The sequence below is a fragment of the Ailuropoda melanoleuca genome, chromosome 16 (genome assembly GCF_002007445.2).
Source record: "Ailuropoda melanoleuca isolate Jingjing chromosome 16, ASM200744v2, whole genome shotgun sequence".
Taxonomy (NCBI): domain Eukaryota; kingdom Metazoa; phylum Chordata; class Mammalia; order Carnivora; family Ursidae; genus Ailuropoda; species Ailuropoda melanoleuca.
This window is the reverse complement of record NC_048233.1, coordinates 45,285,951-45,305,258: the sequence shown is the minus strand read 5'-3', so window position 1 is coordinate 45,305,258 and position 19,308 is coordinate 45,285,951. Positions and strand designations below refer to the sequence as shown.

At 39.1% G+C, this 19,308-nt stretch overlaps 1 protein-coding gene and 1 non-coding gene across 3 annotated transcripts in view; one reads left to right on the top strand and one right to left on the bottom strand.

Annotated features, from left to right (window-relative positions):
* Positions 1–19,308, top strand: part of LOC105240219 (collagen alpha-1(I) chain-like) — a 161,349-nt gene that overhangs the window by 120,113 nt on the left and 21,928 nt on the right. The window lies entirely within an intron of this gene.
* LOC117796876 lies at positions 12,815–12,921 on the bottom strand. The gene has a single exon (XR_004621577.1). It is a non-coding gene; the product is annotated as a U6 spliceosomal RNA (small nuclear RNA).

Below are 19,308 nucleotides of genomic sequence, written 5' to 3'. Positions count from 1 at the left end.
CCCTTCTGTTTACACCGCCTTCATTCTTCCCTTCCTTCTCCTACCGATCTTCCTACTTCTTATGTTCCATAAATGAGTGAAACCATATGATAATTGTTTTTCTCTGCTTGACTTATTTCACTTAGCATTATCTCCTCCAGTCCCGTCCATGTTGCAGTGNTTCTCCACACCTTCTCCAACATTTGTTGTTTCCTGCCTTGTCAATTTGTGCCATTCTAACTGGTGTAAGGTGGTATCTCAGTGTGGTTTTGATTTGAATTTCCCTGATGGCTAATGATTTTGAACATTTTTTCATGTGTCTGTTAGCCATTTGTATGTCTTCATTGGAAAAGTGTCTGTTCATATCTTCTGCCCATTTTATGATTTGTTTATTTGTTTCTCGTGTATTGAGTTTGAGAAGTTCTTTGTAGATCTTGGATACCAGTCTTTTATCTGTAGTGTCATTTGCAAATATCTTCTCCCATTCCATGGGCTGCATAGGCCTCCTTCTGTGCATTGGTATTTTCTCTTTTGGAACTGAGACTATCTCAGCCTCAGTTCCTTTTTTTTTTTTTAGATTTTTTAATTTTTTTAAATTTTTATTTATTCGACAGAGAGAGACACAGCCAGCAAGAGAGGGAACACAAGCAGGGGGAGTGGGAGAAGAAGAAGCAGGCTCACAGCAGAAAAGCCTGATGTGGGGCTCGATCCCATAACGCCGGGATCATGCCCTGAGCTGAAGGCAGACGCTTAACCGCTGTGCCACCCAGGCGCCCCTCAGCCTCAGTTCTAAAACTGCTCTGAAGTAGAAAGGAAGCAAGGTAATGTAGGAGTAGTGTGCACACAATTTGGCTTGGATCTCTGCCGTACTGTGGAACCCTCTGGACCTCAGGCTTCTCACCAGTAAAATGGGGCAATGAGGACATTGAACTCACAAAGCAGATGGTAGTATTAATTACCAAGCACTAGAAGATCCTCAGGAAATACCATGTTTTTTTGTTGAGTGACTAATCATGGTGGAATATTTTAATGCTCAGGAAGGGTTTCTTCTCACTCCAAGGGGGCATCAATTCTATAGTCACTCTGTGAAGACAATGAAGCCTGGTGCATTTTGCATTTTGATTAAAATAGTGGCATCCTATATATAAGGTTGATGGTGCATAACTTCATCCATTAGCTAATTCCAGGGATTCAGTCATTAACACAAGACTCCCCAGTGCAGCTTCCACTTATTTATTCAACATACATTTGCACAGTTCTTGCCTTGTGCCAGGTCTGTGCTAGGTGCTGCTCCATAATTGTGAATATGTCAAGAGTGTTTGCCTTTAAGGAGCTCACTCTAGGGTAAAAGATAGACACATATAATGGTAATTTCAATACAATGCTATAGTGGCTGTTCCCAAAGAAGTATCTGCTAAAGCTGGGGAAGGCCATTCTAGGTCTTCTTACTTTCCAGTCTCAGGGGGAAATCACAGTAGCGGAGCTACTAGGAAACAAAACTCAAATACAATGGCTTAAACACATTATCAGGTTATTTTCTGACTTTTAAAAGAAGTCTGAAGGTCAGCAGCTAGGGCTGAGGAGCTCCAGCTGTCACATCAACATGCCAGTAGGAAGAAAAGAAAGGGTGTAGGAACAAAAGGTGTTCACTCAGATGAGTTAGTCTTCTTTAAAGTAGCTCCCCAGAAGCTCAACACTTCCCTCTTGTTGAGACCTGTGGAGGCAGTTAGCCAGACACATTGCTACCCCTTCGGAATGGAAGGGAGAGTGGTTACTTCATTGATAACTAAGTCATTGCAACATCCACCCAATAGAATGTTAGCTTTCCCCCACCATCTTGAGATGTCTTACATCTGTTTGTAAATAAAAATGAATGAGGGCAATGTCAGGCTGAACGAATGATGAAGTTTTGTGGTACTAGGTGGGGATAGCATGGCTTTCGATGCCATGATTGACGTTAATTTTTGTTTCTGCGGTGATGAGCAGGGACTAAGAGGGTGGAGGATGGAGACGAGATGAGCGACCGAGCTGACTGGAGGCCAAGTCAGAAAGAAGTGGATTCCTTGGGTGTAGGCTTTGGGAATGGAGCATGTGGACAGCCATGTCTCCTGCAAGCAGAGAAGCTGCTTTTCTCATCAACTGAGCCAGGAAAGCTAGAGAGAACACCAGGAGGCAGTCAGTATTCTGGGGCTATTTCTTTGGCTATAATGTTCTGACCTGAATCTATATAGCACCGCTTCAGCAAACTGCCTGAGAGGCCCTAGACTGCTGGAATGAGGTTCAGTTCTCAGAAATGAGCCTGGAAGTTATGCTATCAGCCTCTTGCATTCCAAAATTGACCTGTCATGATGGTATGAAGCAATTGTGTCTTTCAGGTTAGAATGACTTTACATTAAAAAAAAAAGTTCTAACTCTGGTTGCAGCGAAATTAAATTAGAATAATGAATAGAGCTTGATAAGTGAAAATCTAACTTCGCTTGCTTATAGAGAAATAACTGAATGTCAGCCAAAAATGAATGTTTCAGTACCTTGGAGAGTTTGAGAAATGACGGGCACTGATAACCCATTTTGTGGAGAGGTACTTAGAGATAGACAGTGGGGCCTCTTGTAACACTCATCGTCACCCTTCCCGTTATGCTCACACAAAGTTGCTGGCCACACTGCCCTTATGGAAGTAGCACATCCAACTTCCCCGTCCTCCATCCCTACTGAGTGCCCACGGACACCCCAAACCCAGCATGTCTAAATCTGACCATCATCCCTCCCCCTCAATTCTATTTTCCATCCAAATTAGAACTCTGGGTGGCATTCTGACTCCATGCCATCTGCCCAATTCTAATCAATCACGAAGTCCCACTAATTCAAATGGCAGAATTTTTCTCAAGTCTCTTTTCTCCTTTTCACCCATGGAACAATGGCCCTGATTCAGGCTTTTCTTTTTCCTGTTCTATCGCCAATCTTCCTTGGCTATTCCTGCCCTCAAATCTCCTCCATCAATTCTGTCTGTGTATGCATGTGATGGTCCCACTTTCTGATATAGAATAATTCAGTGGCTCCCTTTGTTACATGATAGCATCCAATCTCTTTAAGCATGGCTTGCTCCAGTGATCTGTCACAAAAGGTAGTGGAACATGGCAGTTAAGAATATATGCTCTGGAGCCAGTCTACTTTGGTATAAATCCTGGCTCTGCCACTTGCTGTTTGATTTGGGGCTTTTACTTTTATTGCCTGTGACCTGGTTTTCCCATCTGTAAAATGGGGGTGTTAGTCTTACTTCATTAGGTTACTATGAGAATTGAATGGGTAGATATATACATACATAGGTACATAAAATAAATGTACACACATACATACACACACACTTAGCATCGTGTCAGCCACATAGTAAGCACTGTAAAAGCACCTTTCCCTATACATTATGCTTCACAACACCTGGTGGCTTCCTCCACTCAGTGTAGTTTCCTGTCAGGCTATCCCTAATCTTTAAGTAGCCTTTGTTCACATTGACTTTCTGCCTCAGAAGTCTTCCTAACCTCCACCTGGCCAACTCCTCTGTGACTTAATTCAGAAATTGCCTCCTGGTCACCCAGGATACTTTGGGCACATCCTTGGCTTCCCATTTTCCCCTTTGTCTACAGTGATCTATTTATCAGTCTGTTTTCCCCACTAGCTTATGGAGAGGAGAGGCTGTATCTTATTTATTTATTTTTTAAAAAATTTCCTGCCTCTAGATCAGTGATTGGTATCTAGAAGAAATGCAGTAAAGGTTTGTGGACTGGAAGATATTTTACTACTAATAAAACCCCACTGTCAGAGCTATCTTTCTAAACATAGATCGATGACAACTTTACTCAAAAATGTTTATGTTCCAATAGTACATTACATATTAATTGAATTTAAATAAAAAATTTTTAAAAGATTTTTATTTATTTATTTGACAGAGAGAGAGAGAGACATCGAGAGAGGGAACACTAGCTAGGGGAAGTGGAAGAGGGAGAAGCAGGCTTCCCACTGAGCAGGGAGCCCGATGGAGGGCTTGATCCCAGGATCCTGGGATAATGACCTGAGGCAAAGGCAGATGCTTAACGACTGAGCCACCCAGGCGCCTCTAAATAAAAAATATTTTTAAAAAATGCTTATGCTGAAACAATGAGGACTGTATTCAGAATAAGCTACAAGTCTTGTGTCTCATTTCTTACATGCAAGACCAGGGAGAACCTGGCTGGAGAGCAGCCCCCTGGAAAGTTTATTTGACCCATTTGAGGGTGGAGATACAAAGTCCTAGCTGAATGATCATCCAGCCTTGTTAGCCCCTTTCTGAGGGAGCAACTGCCTTAGCTCCTCTTTGCAGCAAGCCAGCTCTGCCTACTCAATCACGTCTGCTTATTGGGAGCCTCTTCGTGGAGCATCAGAACCTACCACATTTTACATGTTACCTGCTCTAAGGGTTGCAGGTGCTGGTACTCAGGTGGACAGAGGAGTGTGGGCTTCTTTCTGTTAGGTGCCAAAAAATGACCTCAGGCGACAGATCTGGCAGTCATATCCCCATAAAGCCATTAAAAACCTGGAAGACCAAGCCCCACTGTAGGGCAGTGACTCCTAGCCCAGGCTGTACATTAGAATCAGTTGGGCAGCATCTGAACCTCACCGTATCTGAGCATTACCTCTGATGATTGAATCAGGATGCCTGATGAGAGGACCCAGGTGTCAGAAAAACTTAAAACTGCCCAGGTAATTCCACTGTGCAACAAGGTGGAGAACCACTGCTGCTGGGTGGGAGTCAGGCAGGGCTGGGTGTGGAGAAAGAATGTCTCATTAACTTGTCTTTTTTTCTGGGCCAGATATGCTTCCTTCTTAAAAAAATTGTTGCAGTTAAACTACTCCTCCCCCACTTTCCCACCACTATATCATATAGTGGTGAATAAAATAGGCATTTCTATGTATCATGGAGAGTACAGTCGAGCAGGAGAGATAGACCATGAAAATGAAATTATAAATTATGAAAAATTATATGAAGAAAAAGAACGGGGTGTCACATGGGAAGGAAGTAACTTATTTTACACTGGCTTATAAGGAGGTGAAATTTAAGCTGAGACCTATAGAATAAGAAGGGGCCAGTCATTTGAAGTGATGGGGAGAGTTGAAGGAACAACATGTGCTAAGACGCTCCAGCAGGAAAATGGCCTTTCTATTCCAATTGATATCTTCCACAAATATTTTCTGTGGCAGGCAGAATATAGAGATGGCAGGCATGGACCCTACATCTGAGGAGCTCACAATTCAGTGGAGAGACAATGTGTAGAGAAATAGATTGTAATAAACAGAGTTTAACAGGACTCCCAGAGTTGTGTAAATTTAATTCTGCCCAATGCATGAAATGGTGTATATGTATAGGAGTGATCAGAGATCTCAGCAAAGAGAAGTCAGACTTTGAATGATTACACAGAACCACTTCCTTTTGTCAGATGTGCTCTTTGCCATCTATGGAAAGAGTTATCCAGATAGAGGAGAAAGTGCCACAGGCACCAGGAAGCACATTTGTAAAGGCACAGAGGTATCAGAGTGCTTAGAATGGTAGGGGAATGAATAGTTTGGTATGTCAGGGCCTTGGATGGATATATGCTGTGATGGGGGTGTGGCTGGAGATGGGTGGAACTGACAAATGAATGATACCAGGGACTGTCTCTGGGTTGCTTAACAATGAGGGGAGCTAGGATGAATGAAACTCTGATCCTAGAAAAGGCTGCAATCCCATGAGAACTAGATAAGCACTCTTCTCTCCTCAGAGTTAGATGTAACTTAATTCTGTTTCCTGTGGAATGGGGGCTCCCAGGGTCTCCAGGTACTAGGCAGCTGGCACCTCCCAGCAGTCCTCTATACATCTGGCACTTCAGCCTATATACCTTAGTGCCTGAGCTTTAAATGTTAATTTTTCCTAATTGTTGGGGCAAAGCCACTTTCACATTTGGTCCCTAAAAATGGAGAACAGCAAGGGGTACAGCCTTCTGATGACCTATGACACACACAGCTGTGTTGCAGCCTAAGCATCCTTCTTTGCAGGATGCCAAGAGGACAGGGGCCTGGACACACCTGCCGATCCCTCTGCCCACAAGTTCCAGGTGCACCAAGTGGTACTTGTTGCTGTTTGTTCGAAGCTCTTTTCACCATAAGTGCAATGCTGGGGCAGGGAGAAGGTGAAGGTGAGGCTGTATGGTTTGGTGGGGCTAAGTTTAGAAGGGTCTTATGGACCATAGAGCTTGAACTTCATCCTTGGGAGTGAGGAGCTAGGGAGAGCCATGATCAGATCCGTGTTTCTGAAGGATGTCTTTGTTGGCTAATGTGGAGGATGGACTGTAGAGAAGTGATACCAGATGCTGGGGTTCACAGGAATATTAGCTCTCTGAAGGTTCTGTCTCTTTTGTTCACTACTTTTCTCTAGGGTCTAGAACAGTGTCTGGCACATAGTTGGTAGGCAGTAGATATTTGATGAATGAATGAGACCAGTCAGGAAACTATTGTTCTGGTTCAGGTGAGAGATGACACTTAAACTTGGTCAGTGGCTTAGGGATGGAGAAGAGTTAGAGATATTGAAACAGTCTGAAGGGAGCACTTAGGATTGGAGGACAAAGCTGGAATAACAACTTAACTGGTTTTACTCCTTTAGCCCAGCACTGAGAATTCAGCAGCCAGGCTACAATGGTAAGGACCTTTGTTTGACTTGAGATTCTCTATTCACCATCTGGGGGTGGGGTGTGGGCTCCTACCCTGAGGAACTGTGGGCTCCATGAAAAGCATCTTCATCCAGGAAGTCTGGCCTAGGTACAATCTTGTCCTTTGTGACTCCATGACCTCAGGGTTCCTGGTAAAACAGAGGAATTGTTATTGAATTTGCTGTAGTATATGATAGAAGACCTACAGCTAGAGTTTCTGTCTCTGGTATATTTTTCTGTTTAAAATTGAAAGGGATACTGTTAAAATAATTTCCCTCTTGGATGCTTCTAAAACTCAACCTCCCATCCTGCGTGGTTACCCTTTGAAAACCCATGCACAAACATATGGTAGCTAAAAAACATGATACTAAACAACCAATGGATCAATGAAGCAATCAAAGAAGAAATTTAAAAAATACATAGAGACCAATGAAAACGACAACCCAACAGTCCAAAGTCTTAAGGATGCAGTGAAAGCAGAGGGAAATATATAGTGATACAGGCCTACCTCAAAAAAACAAGAAAAAGTTCAAATAAACAATCTAACCTTACACCTAAGGGAACTAGAGAAAGATGAATAAACAAAGCCCAAGGTAAGTGGAAGGAAGAAAATAATAAATATCAGAACAGAAGTAAGTGACATAGAGACTAAAAAAACAATAGAAAAACTCAATGAAACCAAGAGCTGGTTCTTTAAAAAGATAAACAAAATTGATAAACTCTTAGAAGACTCATCAAGAAAAAAAGAGAAAGGACCCAAATAAAATCAGAAATGAGAGAGAAGTAACAATTGACACCACAGAAATACAAAGGACTATAAGAGAATACTATGAAAAATCATATGTCAATAAGTTGGACAACTTAGAAGAAATGGATAAATTCCTAGAAACATACAATCTTCTAAAACTGAATCAGGAAGAAATAGAAAATCTGAACACAATTATTACCAGCAATGAAATTGAGTCAGTAATCAAAAAACTACTAAAAAATAAAAATCCAGGGCCAGATGGATTCATAGATGAATTCTACCAAACATTTAAAGAAGAATTAATATCTATTATCCCCAAACTATACCAAAAAACAGAAGAGGAAGGAAAGCTTCCAAATACATTCCACAAGGTCAGTATTACCCTGATACCAAAACCAGGCAGAGACATCACAAAAAAAGAAACTACAGGCCAATACTCCTGATGAACATTGATGCAAAAATCCTCAACAAAATATTAGCAAACTGCATTCAATAATACATTAAAAGGATCATTCACCATGATCAAATGGATTTATTCTGGGAATGTTAAGGTTGGTTCAGTATTCACAAATCAATCAATGTGATACATCACATCAACAAAACAAAAGATAAAAATCATATGATCATCTCAATAGATGCAGAAAAAGTATTTGACAAAATTCAACATCCATTTATGATAAAAATTTCAATAAATTGGGTTTAGAGGGAACATACCTCAAGATCATAAAGGCCATGTGTGAAAACCCACAGCTAGCATCTTACTTAATGGTGAAAAACTGAGAGCTTTTCCCCTAACATCAGGAACAGGGTGTCCACTCTTGCCACCTTTATTCAACATGGTACTGGAAGTCCTAGCCACAAAAATTAGATGAGAAAAAGAAATTAGAGGCATCTATATTGGTAAAGAAGAAGTTAGGGACACCTGGGTGGCTAAGTTGGTTAAGCATCTGCCTTTGGTTCAGGTCATGATCTCAGGGTCCTGGGATTGAGCCCCACTTCGGGTGCCTTGCTCAGTGGGGAGCCTGCTTCTCCCTCTGCCCCTCCTCCTGCTCATGCTCTCTCTCTCTTCCTCACTCTGCTCTCTCTCTGTCAAATAAATAAATAAAATATTCTAAAAAAAAGAAGTTAAACTGTCACTGTTAGCAGATGACATGATACTAAACATAGAAAACTCTAAAGACTCCACCAAAAAACTCCTAGAGGTAATAAATAAATTCAGTAAATTTTGCAGGATACTAAATTAATATCCAGAAATTGGTAGCAGTTCTATACACTAATAATGTGGCAGCAGAAAGAGAAATTAAGTCCACTTACAATTGCACCAAACAGAATAAAATGCCTAGGAATAGGCATTTCACCACAGAGGTGAAAGTCCTATACTCTAAAAACTATAAAACATTGATGAAAGAAACTGAAGATGACATAAACAAATGGAAAGATATTTCATGCTCATGGGTTGGAAGAAAAAATATTGTTAAAATGTCCACATTACCCAAAGCAATTTTCAGATTTAATGAAATCCCTGTCAAAATACCAGCAACATTCTCCACAAAACTAGAATAATCTTAAAATTTGTTTGGAACCACAAAGGATCCTGTATAGCAAAAGTGATCTTGAGAAAGAAAAACAAAGCCAGAGGTATCACAATTCCAGATCTCAAGATACACTACAAAGCTGTAGTAATTAAAACAGTATGGTACCAGCATAAAAATAGACACATAGATCAATGGAACAAAATAGAGGGCCCAGAAATAAATCCATGCTTATATGGTCAATTAATCTATGACAGAGGAGTCAAGAATATACAATGGGAAAAGACAGTCTCTTAAATAAATGGTGCTGGGAAAACTGGACAGCTATACGCAAAAGAATGAAACTGGACCACTTTCTCACACCATACACAGAAATAAATTCAAAATGCATTAAAGACCTAAATGTGAGACTTGAAACCATAAAAATCCTATAAGAGAACACAGGCAGTAATTTCTCTGACATTGGCCATAGCAACATTTTTCTAGATACATTTCCTAAGACAAGCTAAACAAAAGCAAAAAAAAAAAAAAACAACAAAACTTCTGGGGCTACATAAAAATAAAAAGGTTTACACAGTGAAGGAAACTATCAACAAAACAAAAGGCAAACTATTGAGTAGGAGAAGATATTTGCGAATGATATATTCAATAGGGGTTAATATCCAAAGACTACAAAGAACTTATACAATTCATCACCAAAAAACCCCAAACAATTCCATTAAAAAATGGGCAAAGGACTCAAATAGACATTTTCCCAAAGAAGACATCCAGATGGCCAAAGACACATTAAAAGATGCTCAACATCACTCATCATCAGGCAAATGCAAATAAAAACTCCCATGAGATATCACCTTACACCAGTCAGAATGGCTAAAATTTAAAAAAAAAAACATAAAAGGTGTTGGTGGGGATGTGGTTAAACAAGGAATCCTCATACACTGTTGGTGGGAATGCAAACTGGTGCAGCCACTGTAGAAAACAAACATTCCTTTAAGACTTAAAAACAGAAATACCACATGATCCAATAATTCTTCTACTTGGTATTTACCCCAAGAAAATGAAAACACTAATTTGAAAAACTATTTGTACCCCTATATTTATGTAGTATTATTTACAATAGTCAAGACATGGAGGCAACCTAAGTGTCCGTTGATAGGCAAATAGATAAGGAAGATATGGTATAAAATTTTTTTAACTGGAATTTTAACTATTTTAAAATGTACAATTCAGTGGCATAAACTACATTCACAATCTTGTGTAACCATCACTACCCATTAACAATAACTTTCCATTCTCTCCCTCCCCCATTCTCCCTCAGGTTTCCAAAGGTAACCAGGATCCTACTTTCTGTCTCTATGAATTTGCCTATTCTAGATATTTTGTATAAGTGGAATTACATAATATTTGTCCTTTTGTGTCTGGTTTACTTCACTTAGCATAATGTCTTCAAGTTCGTCCACACTGTAGAAAATTATCAGTACTTCATTTCTTTTGATGGCTGAATAATATACCATTGTGTGGATATACCATATTTAGTTTATGCAATGAAAGGATTTTTACAAAGGGTATTGAATAGGTTCTATAGAACAAAGCCTGAATCTTGTGCGGACTGTTTAATCATTTGAGATAATCCATGTAAATCACTCAGCCTAAATTTTGACGCTTCAGTAAAAAAAAAAAAATACTCATCAATGTTAACTATTATCATGGCTTATAAAAATTTTTATTTATACTTCTTCTTCCTAACACCAAATCAGACAGGCAGAACTTTTTCTAAAACATCTCCTAGGGAGAGAAATAAAACTAAGTTGCTTTTTTGTGCATGTTTTCCTTGGGCTTGGAACTTCTGAGGAAAGGAAAATTCTCCCCTCCTGACCAAGGGGCAAACTACTGTGGGCAGTCCAACCTGATATCCTTTTTAGACAGGGCAGCTCTAGGGCTTTCCTTTCTAAGTACGAGCCCACACTGTGGAAGCACAAAAGGGCCAGATGGCTAAAGGCGATGTCTGATAAAAGGGAATAAGATATAGTTCCCCTTGGCTCTAACTGGACTCTCCTGCAAAGGGAACTGGTTATAAACTGGGAGGACGTTGTGGTTCTTAGAAAGCAGATGGACCTGGATTCAAATCCAAGCTTTGTTGTTTACAGGTCAAGTTTCCCACTTTGTAGGGCTGAGAGAGGTTATCCGTGGGAGCTACTTCCCAAGGGCACTGTAGAGGCGCCAGCGATTGGTCCCCAGAAGAAGCTGGAACATCAGATTGAGGTGTCCTGTTGCTCCTTAGTCTGTCATCCCTCTGGGCTCTCTGCGCTAGTTACCCTGGACATGTTGGCAGTCGGGAGCCCTTAGTGTGGTCTTTCAGTGTCACCATCAGCAAGGAAGGAGTGTGACAATTTTCCTTCCATTATTGGTTGAGATCCAGCAACTCTCAGCAGAACTTTAAGCCAGCTTGGGTAACCTTGAGATGCAGCTCTGCCCTCTTATTCCCAAAAGTGTTTTTATTTAGTTGTGAAATTGATTTTTTTTTTTTTTGGTGTAAGCCTTGTTATAACAAAATGATCTTCACCTACACTTCGGATGCCCTGAGAAATCAAATTTATATGCTACATTTCCACTCTGCTCATTCCACTCACTAGCAAGGCCATGGGAGTGCGAGCAGTACAGTTACAAGGTATTTTCCAAAACCTATAATGGACACTCCTGTTATAATGACTATAATAATGATGATTTCTCATACATTGCAAGTCATTTTACTCCATTACTTAATTTATTCTTTTTCAAAAACCTTTTGTGTCTGGCCATATGACAGAGGACTAGTCTCCATTTTACAGATGTGAAACTGGAACTCAGGCATCGATTGCTAACAGATGGCCTCGTTGGGGTCGGTATCCACACTTCTGACTTCTGATCCAGTGGTCTACTTGTTTCTCCCACTATGAGCTGGGCAGTGTGGGAACTCCAGATTTTATTGACTTGGTTTGTGATATGGTTCACTTGACCTACCTCTGCCTGGAAAGGGAGCAAATCTGTGATCTTTCTCTCTCTCCAAATTTCCAAAGAGGAAGCAACTTTCAGCCAGAGCAGGAGCCTGAGCCTGGCTTGTAGACAGTGGGGCATATAGGTGGCTTATTGCCATGTGCCCTGGGGCAGCAGTAAATTGATATTTGCTGATCTCCAAGCCTCTGGCAGAGATGGGAAGGGAGGGCTGGGAAAGTGACATTTCTGTAAATAACCACACCTGGTTCTAAGAGCAGAAGGATTGGCATGTCCCTGTAGCCTCATCAATTACCATCAACCTTTTACAAAGGGAGCCCAGAGGAGAGAATCTCTTCACACTCTTCACATTATTTATAGACACCTCATCCTGTCCGCATTCTGGGGGGAGCATGGTTTGCTTGGCAGCGGCCTCCTTCCAGATGTGTTTATATTCTTCCAGGCCCAGTGGAAAGCATCCTTCAGCCCCTCCACTCCAGGGAACAGAGGGGATGCCTGACATTGGGACATAAAGTAGATGTGAAAGGGAAGACATGAGCAGGATGCCTGAATTCCTCAGTTAGATTCATGTATCTCTCGGCGAGCACTGATGGAATAGCCACTTTGCTGCTAAAGAAGGAAATTCAGGCAATTTATGGTTAAATAAACATGCTTTGCAAGCAGGTAGACCTGGATTTAAATCCCAGCTCTGCCATTTACAAGCTGTGTGGTTTTGGTTAGGCCTCTACCTCCATTTCCTCATCTGTAAAATAGGATAATAATAGCTCCTCTCAGGGTCATTGTGAGTGTTTGAATGCAAAGGGCTACTGACACAACAGATGATAGGTATAAGGTGCCTCTTCTTGTTTTTAATTTTAAATATGGAATGCTTCATGAATTTGCATGTCATCCTTGTGCAGGGCCCATGCTAATCTTCTCTGTAACATTCCACTTTTAGTATATGTGTTGCTGAGGCCATCACTGGTGCCTATTCTTGTAAGAGACTACTACTTACAGTCTGTGTGTGTGTGTGTGTGCGTGTGTACAGGCACACATGAATATGATTTTAGGATAGAAACAGGCCTCAAGAAACAGAGACATGTAGGCAACACAGGCAGGGAATTTTTGGTGAAAAAGTAATGATTAAAACCTAGATGAGGCGCCTGGGTGGCTCAGTCGTTAGGCATCTGCCTTCGGCTCAGGGCATGATCCTGGAGTCCTGAGATCGGGCCCCGCATCAGGCTCTTCCACTGGGAGCCTGCTTCTTCCTCTCCCACTCCCCCTGCTTGTGTTCCCTCTCTCGCTGGCTGTCTCTGTAAATAAAATCTTTAAAAAAACAAAAAAACAAAAACAAAAAAACCTAGAGAAGGAAAGAGCTCTACGGACAGGACAGGTCAGAGGAACTTCATGGTGGGAGAGAGACTGAGTTCCCAGAGTGTCCGAGGTATGTTATTGGACCAGCAGTGTGCCCACCACATGACTCTGGGCTGGCAGAATGCCTTAGGCCACCTTTTAAGAAAAGGTGGTTTAGTCTGGGAAGGTGGCCTGGGCCCAGGGTGCAGTGTTAAGTTTCGGTAGCATCTCCAGATGGGGAGTTTCGTTGGCATTCCCTACTCCACATGGAGAGTTTGTTAAACAGCTCATCCAGCCCCAGCAAAATGAGGCTGCCTAAAGTGACAGAAAGAAAAGATACAGTTTAAGTGAGTTTAATGGGTTTTCCTGCTCATTTTCAGAAGGCCTACCTCATCAACATATAGTGAGTAGCCGGTTTATGAATTTCTTGCATTAAACAGTTTTAATAACAACTTCAAAAATAAACAAAATTAGACGGAATAGTATAATGAACCCTCATGTCCCTATTACCCAGACACAAAATAAACTCACAGCCACTTTCATTTCATCTATACCCCTCACCCGTCAGAGTATTTAACACACATCCCCTAAATAATGCCATCTGTAAATATTTGTGTATGCTTTTGTAAACGATAAGAGCTTTTTAAAAAGTACAATCTTGGGGCGCCTGGGTGGCTCAGTCGTTAAGCGTCTGCCCTCGGCTCAGGGCGTGATCCTGGGGTCCTGGGATCGAGCCCCGCATCAGGCTTCTCTGCTGGGAGCCTGCCTCTTCGTCTCCCACTCCCCCTGCTTGTGTTCCCTCTTTCACTGGCTGTCTCTCTCTGTCAAATAAATAAAATCTTTAAAAAAAAAGTACAATCTTAACATCATTATTGTGTTGAAAAAATTAGTAAGTTCTTAATATCATCAAATATCCAGTGTTCAAACTCCTACAGTTGTCTCCTATTTTTTCCAGTTGAATTAGGATCTAAATAAGATTCAAACATTGCAAGTAATTGATATTTCTCTTTGTCTCCTCAATCTATAGATTCCCCTGCCTTTCTTTTTACTCCTTTATAATTCATTTGTTGAAGAGATCGGGTCATATCCTATTTTCTAGATAGGACTGCATCCCTCTGGTATCATTTACTGTGCTCCTTTGTGCCCTATATTTCCCATAACATGGCAGCTAGATCTAGTGACTTGGTCTAATTCAGATTTGTTTGTTTCTTCCTTTGCAAGACTACATTCTAAGTATTGTCATGTACTTCTATTGGCCAGCACATATGACTGGTTGTCTCTTTTTGTGATGTATCAAACATTAATAATCATTGTCCAGATTCATGATTTCATTTGGGGATTTGCAAAATGGTGGCATTCTAATTCTATTATTCCTTCCTCATTTATTACATGGACTATTTCTGTAAGAGAATTGTTTCCTCATCACCTATTTAGTTAACTTATGATATAGTTTAATCAGGAAAAACAGGTTAAATGTTTCTTTCCCTATACTTACCTGCATTCAGAATAGTGGGTTGGTTCCCTTATATCCTTCAGAGGTGACCAATGAGGTTTTTTATTTTATGGTATCATTAGGAAGAAACTCATGAATTTAAACATATTCCATGTGTTTCAATCCATTGCAGTTGTTCTTCTCTTTGTGCTCAGATTTCCTCATCTCTGGCCAGTGAAAACCTCTAAATTGCTTCCTGAATTCTGACATGGCCATGACCCCAGTCATCATCTTCTGGAAAGAAAAGGTGTCCAAGCTTGGAAATGGAAATCTCTCTTAAAGAGAAAATATATTATGAGTTTATACTGATACTTTCAATCCAAGTTTAGGATTACAGTGCTTTGCTTAACTCCTCAATTTAATTTATTTTTATTTTTATTTTTTTGTCTAATAATTTTTTAAATTTAAATTCAGTTAGCCAAGGTACAGTATATCATTAGCTTTTGATATAATGTTCAATGATTCCTAAGTTGAATATAACACCCAGTGCTCATCATATCACGTGCCCTTTTTAATGCCCATCACCCAGTTACACCATCCCCCAACCCACCTCCCTTTCCACAACCCTCAGTATTTTGAATCCTTTCCTCTTATGCAAAAAATCTTGGTTCTTAATGACAATAGTGTAATTGCTTATTTGCTTTATCCTATTATATAGATTTTGGAAAAATAATATCAAAATATGATTAGTGAAAACAGTTATTATTATTATTATTGCAGTTCTTAGGTATATCTTACTAGAGACACACAGCTGAATTGTTGTATTTTCAAACCCTTTAAAATAATATACCTCTGCATCATAAGCCCATTTATTTTATTTTGTTCTTGTTTTAGGCATTGTTTTTTTCATGCTGATTTAACACTATTTACAATCATCTAAAATATTTTCATGGTTCGTTTTCCTAGAAGTAGGCTTCTTGGGTCAAATCTGAAAAAAATTCACTTGGCGGTGAACGGTGCATAATATATCAAATTGTCAATTCGCTATGGTGTTTACCTGAAATTAATATAACATTATTTGTCAGCTATGCTTTGATAAAAAATAATAGTAAGAAAATAAAAAAAAACAAGGTATTATTCAGAGAAGTCCAGCTTCTTTTTTTATTATAATAATATTTTTTTATTATGTTATTCACCATACAGTACATCACTGGTTTTTGATGTAAAGGTCCATGATTCATTAATTGCATATAACACCCAGTGCACCATGCAATACATGCCCTCCTTACTACCCATCTATCCCAAACTCACCTCCCTGTTTTCCCCTTTCCCTTTAGCTGACAATTTTATTTACTTTACGGTTTATCCTTCTGTAATTTTCTACATAGGTAAAACCATACCTGAATCTTACGTGTGTGTGTGTGTGTGTGTGTGTGTGTGTGTGTGTGTGTGTGTGTTTATATACAGAACTATACTCTGGAAATCATGTCATAGTAATATATAGAGATAGTCTGCGTTCCTTTCTATATTTGCATAGTACTTCATTATTTGAATGTACATAGTTTATCCAGTAGATTCCTGTTGATGGACATTAGGTTTTTTGCCATTACAAAACAAGTGTTCATGTTTTTGTGTTTCTATCAGTGTTTCTTTAGAACAGATGCCTAGAAGTAGGCTTCCTGGGTCAAAGGATCAGAGTGCATATGTTATTTTGCTAAATATCGCCAAATTCCTTTCTGTAGGATTTGTACCTTTTTGCATTACTTCCAGCAATGATGGGAGTGCCTGTTTTCTCAAAACCTGGTCAAAAGAGTAGTTGTCCATCTTTTGGATTTTTACCACCCTAATAGATGAGAAATGGTACACTAGTGTATTTTTCATTTTTTATTTAAATTCAATTTAGTTAACATATATTATATTATTAGTTCCAGGGGTAGAATTTAGTGATTCATCAGTTGCATATAACACCCAGCACTCTTTACATCAAGTGCCCTCCTTAATGCCCATCACCCAAATTACCCCCTCCCCCCCCAGCAACCCTCAGTTTGTTCCTTATACTTAAGAGTCTCTTATGGTTTGCCTTCCCCCCTGTTTTTATATTATTTTATTTTTCCTTCCCTTCCCCTATGTTCGTTTGTTTCTGAAATTCCAAATATGAGCAAAGTCATATGGTATTTGTCTTTCTCTGTCTGATTTATTTTGCTTAGCATAATACCCTCTAGTTCCATCCACGTTGTTGCAAATGGCAAGGTTTCATTTTTTCTGATGGCTGAGTAGTATTCCATTGTATATATATATATATCACATCTTCTTTATCCACTCATCTGTTGTTGGACATAGGGGCTCTTTCCATAGCTTGGCTATTGTAGACGTTGCTGCTATAAACACTGGGGTGCAGGTGCCCCTTTGGATCACTATATTTGTATCCTTTGGATAAACACTTAGAATTGCAATTCCTGGGTCATAAGGTAGTTCTATTCTATGTTTAACTTTTTGAGGAGACTCCGTACTGTTTTCCAGAGTGGCTGCACCAGCTTGCATTCCCGCCAACAGTGTGAAAGAGTTCCACTTTCTCTGCATCCTCGCCAACATCTGTTGTTTCCTGAGTTGTTAATTTTAGCTGACGGGTATGAGGTGGAATCAAATTGTGGCTTTGATTTGTATTTCCCTGATGCCAAGTGATGTTGAGTATTTTTCATGCATCTGTTAGCCATTTGTGTATCTTCTTTGGAGAAATGTCTGTTCATGTCTTCTGCCCATTTCTTGACTGGATTTTTTGATTTTTGGGTGTTGAGTTTGGTAAGATTTTGAATACTAGCCCTTTAATCAATATGTCATCTGTGAATATCTTCTCCCATTCCATAGGTTGTTGTTGATTGTTTCCTTTTCTGTGCAAAAGCTTTTTATCCTGATGCAGAAATCAATACACTAGTGTATTTTTAATTTGCCTTTTTGTTATTATGTGTACAATCAAGATCTTTTCATGTAGATAAGGGGCATTTGTATTCAGTTTTCTGTGAATTGTTTGTACATTTCCCTGGCTTCTTTCTCCCTCTATACCATTATTAGTCTTTCATTCTTTCTTTTTTAAGGCTCTTTATATATTGTAAATATTAACCCTTTATCTATGATAAAGTTGCAAAGTTTCCCTCAGTTTGTCTCTTTACTTTCCTTATGGTGTTTTTATGCTATGTAAGTAAAAACATTTTTTTCTTTTTTTAATGTAATAAATTCATTAATTTTTTCCCCTTATGGCTTCTAGATATTGAGTCAGAGGTAGGAAAGTTCCCCTCACTCCTGGATTATAGAATAATTCAGACTTGTTTTTTCTATACTTGTATGGATTCATTTAATACATTTAACTTCCTAAACCACTTGAAATTTATCTTGGTACAGTTTGGGGAATTAATACGGTATTATCTTTTTACTTATGACTATTCAGTTAGCCTAATGCCTTTGATCAAAAAGCCATGATTTTCCCCACTAACTTGAGATTCTGCCTTTATACTAAATTTCCGATGCAGTTGGGTCTATTTCTGGATTTTCTATTTGTTCCACTGCTCCATGCATGTTACACTGCCACACTCTTAATTAGAGACACTATAGTATGTTTTAATATCTGACAATGCTATCCCTTTCTCTCTCTTCTCAGGTTTTTCCCCCGCTTGGCTATTCTTGCTTATCTATCCTTCCAAATGAATTTTATTAAAAAAATTATCTGGCTCCAGAAAGAAACTTACTTTTATTTTTTTTGAATTATATTAAACTTATGAACTATATTACATCTTATGAATTAGGGAGACTTAAAATTTCTGAAATTGAGTTTTCCTGCCCAAGAATATGGTATATCTTTTCATTTATGCAAGGGTTTTTTTGTGTGTTTTTGAATTACTCCATAGTTATTCTTCCTGTAGGTTTTGGACATTTCTTGATAAATTTATGCCTGGGTGTTTAATTTTATTTAGTTTTCACAAAGGGGTTTTCTCTTCGAATATAAAATGATTTTTGTTTTCTTTATAGGAAGACTTGATTTTTGTATATTGATTTTATAACCTACTTCACTAAATCCTTTTGTTTGTAGTAGTTTTCTAGTCTTGTAATAGTTTGGCTTTTCTAGATGCATACTAATATAATTCTTAGCTCTATTAATATGATGGATAATATTAATGGATTTTAGAATATTGAATCCACTCTACTTGGTCATGATGAATGTTTGAATGTGCTGTTAGATATTTGCTAATTATTGATATTTATAAGTTATTTATAAGTTAGGTTGGTCTATAGTTTTATTGATGCAATCATTTTCAGGTTGAGATAGATGTTATGTTCACTTCATAAAATGATTTTTATAAAAATAGAATATCTCTGAGAAACAGTCTGGACCTAGGATATTTTTATGGGAAAGCTGTTTTCCTACTTCCTCAATTTCTGCTCTGATATTTTATATGTTTAGACTTTCTGTCTCCACTGGGATTGATTTTGACATGTTGTATTTGCTAGAAAATTATCCACCGCCTTATCAATTTTTGCCATTCTAACTGGCGTAAGGTGGTATCTCAATGTGGTTTTGATTTGAATTTCCCT